Below are 7802 nucleotides of genomic sequence, written 5' to 3'. Positions count from 1 at the left end.
GATTACTCTAGCAGTTTGGCGGCCAGTGACTTGTGTACCTGTACAGATTTCTACTTCAGGTCAAGGTCAGCAGTGCTGGAGCACAGATGCATTCTATGGAAGAATTGTGCACCTTGTGGAGAAATGTCTTCACCTTTATTTCTTCTGTTGATCCTAGTCCATTACTCAGAGTGCAAACTGTTGCATTCTAAGTAATAAACAAATTACTGGTTTCAAAAACTTTCTGTAATTCAGTTATCAAAAGCTGTGTGAAAAAGGTGTTCTTTACTGGCTTCAAACCTATCAAACAAGTATTGCAGTGTATACTTTGCTTTGGTTTTGAAATGGAGAACAGTAATTCCTCTTCTCATTGAAGCTGAGAGTTTTTTATGCTATCCTGCCTCTTAAGACAGTAATTTTTTTAGTAGTTTCTCAATACAGAACATGTTCATCTTCCCACTACTCTGACTTTGCATGATGCTTATAGAGATAAAACCACTGTGCACAAAAGACCTTTGTTTTGATTAAGCTAGTATTAGGAGTTTAGTTACAGTAGGACATAAGTTAGGATTGGCTGGCACACCTGACAAGCTGAATACACAGGTGGTGAAGCTTGCTGTGCTGAGGCTCCATCCCACCCCAGCTACATAAAGATGCTCCAGAAACTAAAACAGGGATTGCAGGCATTCCAGTCACTGCATGGCTTGCTTGCTTTGTCTCTCAGATTCACCTTCCCACTGAAAAATGCAAAAGAAGAACCAAAATTCTCAACTTGGCGTACTGTGAGGCTTCCTACATTTTTACCTATTATGAAATGATACGAGGTACTCTGAAGATGGCACGGCCAGAGCCTTTCTCAAAAAGCAGGACACCCTGGGGCACCTGAAACTCTTATTTTAGTGTATCTCCAACAATGAAAGGCTCTGCTATGCATAATTTCCAAGGCATTCATACCTAATATTGTTTTACATGCTTCTTGACTCTTCCTTCACACTTCACCATGCAGAGCTGCATGGATCCCATTCCTGCCTTCAATCCCACTGTGGCTAGTGAGTAAGGAAACAAATGGAGTAACTTGCTGCTCCAGCTGTAGGCCTACATGTTACCTGATAACATGGGGGACAGATGCACACTCCTGTCAGTATGTTTCTGAGAAATCAGCTGGCAACTGGCAGCTGATAACTACAGCCTAGGAACCTTGCACCGTGGGAGATGCCTGAAGTGCAGGCATAGCCCAGGCTCCCACCCTGCCACTCCTGTTTCCTGTGGCATACATCTGGCCACACACTGTCCCTTCTGAATTTGCTTCCCTTTCTACCCCCAGCTCACCATCTACTTTCACTTTTTTCTCAGAACTTGCTTCCAGTCCTGTTGTGTGATCCTGGGTGTGTACCAGGGTCATTCTTTGAAGTAAGCACTAAGCCCAGAACTCATAATCACAGAATCACAGAATGTTAGGGGTCAGAATGGACCATGAAAGATCATCTAGTCCAACCCCCCAGCCAGAGCAGGGTTCCCTAGAGTAGGTCACACAGGAACATGTCCAGCTGAGTTTTGGATGTCTCCAGAGAAGAAGACTCCACAACCTCGTTACCTGATAACATGGGGGACAGATGCACACTCCTGTCAGTATGTTTCTGAGAAATCAGCTGGCAACTGGCAGCTGATAACTACAGCCTAGGAACCTTGCACCGTGGGAGATGCCTGAAGTGCAGGCATAGCCCAGGCTCCCAACCTGCCACTCCTGTTTCCTGTGGCATACATCTGGCCACACACTGTCCCTTCTGAATTTGCTTCCCTTTCTACCCCCAGCTCACCATCTACTTTCACTTTTTTCTCAGAACTTGCTTCCAGTCCTGTTGTGTGATCCTGGGTGTGTACCAGGGTCATTCTTTGAAGTAAGCACTAAGCCCAGAACTCATAATCACAGAATCACAGAATGTTAGGGGTCAGAATGGACCATGAAAGATCATCTAGTCCAACCCCCCAGCCAGAGCAGGGTTCCCTAGAGTAGGTCACACAGGAACATGTCCAGCTGAGTTTTGGATGTCTCCAGAGAAGAAGACTCCACAACCTCTCTGGGCAGCCTGTTCCAGTGCTCTGACACACTGCCAGTGAAAAAGTTTTTCCTTATGTTTATGTAGAACCTCCTATGCTCCAGCTCGCTCCCATTCCCCATTGTCCTATCACTGGACATCACTGAGTAGAGCCTGGCTCTGTCTTCATGACACTCACCCTTTACATATTTATAAACACTAATGAGGTCACACTTCAGTCTCCTCCACACTAGAGAGATAATGGGAAATGCCACCTCTCCTACAGTCTTAGTAAGGATCAATAAAATTGGTACACTTGCTGTTTTTCTTAAAAAAAAAAAAAAAAAAAAAAAAAAGCAGAGAAACTTCCAGCAAAAACCATCTTAACTCTACAGGAGGTGCACTTAAGACCCTTGCGTCCTCCAGAATATAAAATTGATTTCTGCAACTTGAGAAGATGAAATAACTCCTATATCTGATAGTCACAGGAGGCTTAATGTACAGGAAGACATATAAGATGCTGCCTAACCTCTCCACTGCAGAGGTGCAAGGCACCCACTGGCATCAAGCCATTAGTAAGAAAGGCAGAGGGAGCCAGAACAGGGGACACAATGCCTGGAGAATGATGCTGAAGAACATTTTTGTTAAGAATGCATACAACATGGACAACAGCATTTGGTTTGTAGCAACTCCAACACCACCACCAAACTCCCTCAAGGAGCTAAGAGAGACAATTCAGTTCTGCAAGAGGAAGATGTAATACTTGCTCACCAGTTGAGAAGGGCAGTAAACTTTACACTCCTTGCAATATTTCATTTTAAGGCATGTCAACATACAGAAACTAGTGCAATACCAAAACCCACTGATATTACGCAATTTTAGTTTGGCTTTCAACCTACTGTTTACTAATTTTTCATGCCATAGGTACTGTTTTCTGCTCAGCTGGTCTGACTGCACAAACCTCCAGGGCCTCTTAAAAACTACCATGCAGAAGGCTGCATGTAAAGTGTAGTTTTACAAGCAAGCACATCAGAGAACTGAGTGCTAGTCTGAGGCAGCAGCACAAAGCTGTTCAGCATGAATAGTCCTTATAAATCTTCCCATGCATTTAAAAAATCTGTGCCCTCCCATAAATCAATGTTTCTTTATTCTGTACTGAACCTTGAACCACTTTTTATAAGACCAATGGACTACCTTTTTGGCATGTGGACTTGTAACAAATTGCTTTATATATCTGCACAGCCACTAACTTAAGTCTTTTGCTTAGATTTTTCTTCTTTTGGTGGTTGTTAAAATGGAAGATGTCACATAACACATGCCTTAAGTATTTATGTTGGTGGTATTTTAGTCTTGCATTAGCAATAAAAATCAAAAGATAAAAATACAGTTTATACTGATCTGAATATAGTAATGATAGTTTTTTTCAAAGTGTAAAGAAAGACGCAAATTTTATTTTCTAATATTACTCCTCTGTAGTGGAAATATCTTTTCTCGTAGGATTTGGATTGCAAGACCTGTTTGTCTCATTTTTCCTATAAGACATTTTGGATTACTAAACAGACAGGAGGAAGTTATGATTTATCACACTGAATAGTGCTGCCAACAGATTTTGCCTCCTAAACTGAACAAGCTACTTCCAGGTTCTCTGAAGCAACATGGGTTGCAGAAAACCAACATTTCCACAATGGTCCTTTGTGTGAACAGGGTCTCTGTGCCTGCAGAAGCTGGTAGAACACAGGCAGGAATAAAAAAACCTTAATGTGCTTAACTGCACCCTCACTAAGAATAATCCAGGAAATAAATGATTGTTTGTCTCTATGGTGCCAATTTTGCATTTGTAAATTCCTGGCAATGGTTTGGTATTGCAAACCAGACTCCCAAAATAGCTACTTAATCTGCACTTGCCTGTTGCATGTACCAGACAAGCACAAACTCTGCTGAAGTCTGTCTTTTCTCTCTGCCTACCCAGTACTCTGTAGTAGTGTCTCTGTTCCAGTTACACTAGCCCACACAACTGCATGTTGTAGCTTCAAGTCCAGACCTCACTTGCTCACAAGTTCTTCTGGTTTAAGTGTCTCCTCAGAGCTCAGCTCCCTGGAGAGGGATGCACACTGGCTTCTGAATGCTGGATGATGTCCTGTGCCTATGTGTGCCTGATGTATTAGGGAAGGAGGACAGGAGCCTGAGTGGTAAAGGTTACTTTGGAGGGGGGTACTAAAGACATGCTGCCCTGAGAGAAGCATCCTTAGCGAGGAAGGATGTAGCAGTTTTGCTGACAATCCCGAGTGAAGGAATCAAAATGTATTTTCCAGCTTCTTTCCCCAATGTCCTCTAAGCTGCTTGCCATTATAAACATTTTTCTCTAGGTTTCCTTAGCTGAGAAAGCTAAGAATAGTTGGCACTGGAGGCTAAGACTTGCCTGGATCTATTTCTGGACAACACACAGGGATTCAGGCTGAATCTCTGCAAATGGAGGAAGGCACTCACCCTAACATGGCTCTAAATTCCCTCTTTCCATTGCCATGTCCTTTTCACATTCCCCGTCTCTGCTTTCCCCACTCCTGCTTTCTGCTTATTCTGGCCCTGCTTAATGACAAATTGTGGAGGGTAACAAGACAAATCTTCCCTCAGCTCCTCTCCCTTCTGCCCATGGCTGTACCTGGGAAGCAGGGCTGTCTCTTATCCAACCCTCTGCAGGCTGCAGCCACAACTGCACAAGTTTCAGCAACCTTTATTAAAAGACCAGGTCTAAGGGTGAAAAATTATAATCATGATTAGAATTAGGCTAAGTGCTGGGACAGTGCTTTTCTTCTTTTCTTTTGACTAGTGGGTATGAACTGGGATGTCTGGCTTCCCACAGAAATAATGTGACTGAGTGAGTAAGTACAGATCCTGAGGTGTGACCCTGGAATGAACCTGAAAGGCGGCTTTCCCCAGGGGGGTGTGGGGATGGCATTGACCTGAATGACTTTCCAAGTGATTTATTTAAACCTTGGGTCATTCCAGGATACTGCTTAAACTCCAGGTGTTTTCACACTGAAGTACTATCTACTTACATGCTGAAAGCTTACAAGTTAAAAGGTCTGGAAGCTCAGTTTAACACTAAAAAGTCAGTTATAGATTCTCTTCCATTTTTCTAAAGTAGGTCACTTTATACAATGAGACAAGCAGATTTTTTAATAAAATGCCAGACATAAAAGTCTACTTCTTGGCCTAAAACCTGTAAGATGGGGCTTGCACCATAGGAATTTAATCTATCTTCAAAAAGTGACAAAGGACAATCCCACATCAGTCCTTTAAAGCCAGGATTTCTCTCTAAAAATCACTGAATACTTTGTTTTGAAGAGTGGTTCTGAAGAAAGATTCTTTTACACAATTCTTATTACTGATATTGCACTTTCTTTACCACAGGAACTGTAAAACTTTCGGAAATCCCTTTCCCTGCAAGTACCTAGGATTTCATCAGAAAACTTGTCTTTTGCAATTTCCAACAGCAGCAGTTTTAATCAGACCAGCCAGTGCCTCTGGACTCTGTCTAGCCCCTCTTCTATTTAGATTCTTCATTTCTGGTGCTTGTTTTCTGAGAGAAAGTGTAATCCAAGAGCATGGGATTCTCCTTCCACACAGCACATCCCATCGTGCCCTCTGGCACTCATGCTACATCTGCACACTTTGGGGTACATAAGTGCACCAAAGAAATATAACAGAAATTATACCTACTGCACCCTAATGTTTTTTAGCTATTTTTTCAGGAGATGGTGAGGACCAAGACTGCAAGAGGACCGATGTCTCTGCCAAATACAAAGTCCAAGTCTTCTTACACACAAATTCTTAAGCGAACAAGCTAAGTCAGATCTGATATAAAAGTGCTGCAGCTGATGGCAATATTACCCACTGACCTCCACCAACTTTATGTTGGACTCAGAGTTACTGTTCAGCAGCTGTAGGATGAAGCTCTGGGGATCATGTCTGAAGTTAAATCTTTGTGTACTCCCAAGGCCATGATTTCCCCAGGGAACATTAAAAAATAGCTCTCACCATTTCCCCTACAAGGCTAAAAGGAGGGCTGCTAACATCACATGAATTATAGCCCTGACCCACATAACAAATCCCTAACTGTGCTTCATTTTCTACCCACACAGGTAAACATCAGCTGAACTCAACTGATTACACCTGAGCAGGTGAGGTCAAGCTAAAAATAACTTGCTTAAACTGCAAACAGTGTAAGCATTGCTTAACTTCATGCCTGGGGTTTAGTAATGAATTCCCATATGTATAAAGCTTGTGTAAAATATTTTTTTGACAAATGAGAGCAGTTTGTAAACCTGTAGCTCACAGTGGTTCAGTCCTTATAAATCTTGAGCAGGACTATGACCCAGCACCTTTTCTATACAAGACCTTGCACGACAGAAAACACAGGCAGCAGTGGCTGGCGATGGAGCCAAGAGTCTGAAAACTGCAGGGCAAACAGAGCCAGGAATGACAAGAAAAGAAAAATGTTTTTAATTCTTAAAGGGAAATACTTGGAGAAAGTTGGTCACAGTATTTCTACAGATAGCTTAATTAAAATGCTAACTGTTTTGCTCACTTTCACTGTCAATTATTTGCACGCTTTTAGTGTATTTTATTCTTCCAGCTCTTGCTGTTCAGACTACACTCAAATATGACCTCATTAAAAAGATCACATTTATAGTCCTCACCCTTGACGGAAGAACAGTTAGAGTGTATGAAAGTTAAAAAAACACACTAAAACTACTTCCAAATTAAAATAAGTAGAAAAAATAAAAAACATTTATCTTTCAATAACTTTTTATTTTAATTCTAGAGTTTTGCTATATTTCACAATATAGATGTCAGTATCACACTTGCTAACAAAAATATCATTAGAAGCTCAATCACTGTGGCTTCTTTTAAAGATTTCAGTTCTGACATAGAGAAAGAAATATTACTATCTTACCCTGAAAACCTCTTTTTGGTGCACTGTAATTCAACCTGAAATTATTCAGGCACCTTTATATTAATTTCTTATTTGCTTAGTCTTCATCTGCATAAGTATTCAATATTAAAATTTACTTCCTCTATGGAAAACCTCTTTCCTTCCTATGTGATGCATCTCAAACATCTTACCCTGTGAAGTGTTTCAGTAGTGCTGTATGCAAGAGAACTGCATTAGTAAAAGCATCACCTGTACTCTGTAGTGAAGCCAAATAAAGGACTTGTGCTGAAGAAAGGGAAGGATTTTACCTCTTCTTCCCTAAATACTGTGTTTGTCAGTACTACAAGGAGACTGCAAACTCCTTGGCGTAGATTCAAGTCTTCTAATGTTTTATTCATTAATGAATCAGCTGATGAGTCTTTGCAAATACATGAAACTCAGCCTGTATGTGATGCTTTGCAAAGCACGCCCCAAACATATTTATATGTAAAATATATGTTTTTTCTTATTCTCCAACTGTGTGATCACCCCATGTGTTTTTAAAGGTGCCATCTAACAAGCTCTTCTCCTTCACTAAAGAGAATTTACTTCCTATTATTTTATCTTGTAGTAGTTTTGTTGGCAGTAGTTGATCTTTTGATGTTTTCTGAAGACGGAATTCGTTTTCCAAAGATACTCTTTTTTAAAAAGATAACATTCTTCAAAGAAAAAATACTCAAAACTCAGTTCTTTTCCTTTTCCCTCTTCACCCTTCAGACAAAAGAAGCTAAAAATACTCTTACTGTATTTTCCTCCAGACGGGAAGATACACTAATACCAGAACAAAAATTGTTTATTTGTCTCAGCAGGGA

This window comes from Chaetura pelagica, unplaced genomic scaffold (genome assembly GCF_000747805.2).
Source record: "Chaetura pelagica isolate M959 unplaced genomic scaffold, ChaPel_1.0 scaffold145, whole genome shotgun sequence".
NCBI lineage: Eukaryota > Metazoa > Chordata > Aves > Apodiformes > Apodidae > Chaetura > Chaetura pelagica.
This window is presented reverse-complemented; position numbering follows the sequence as displayed.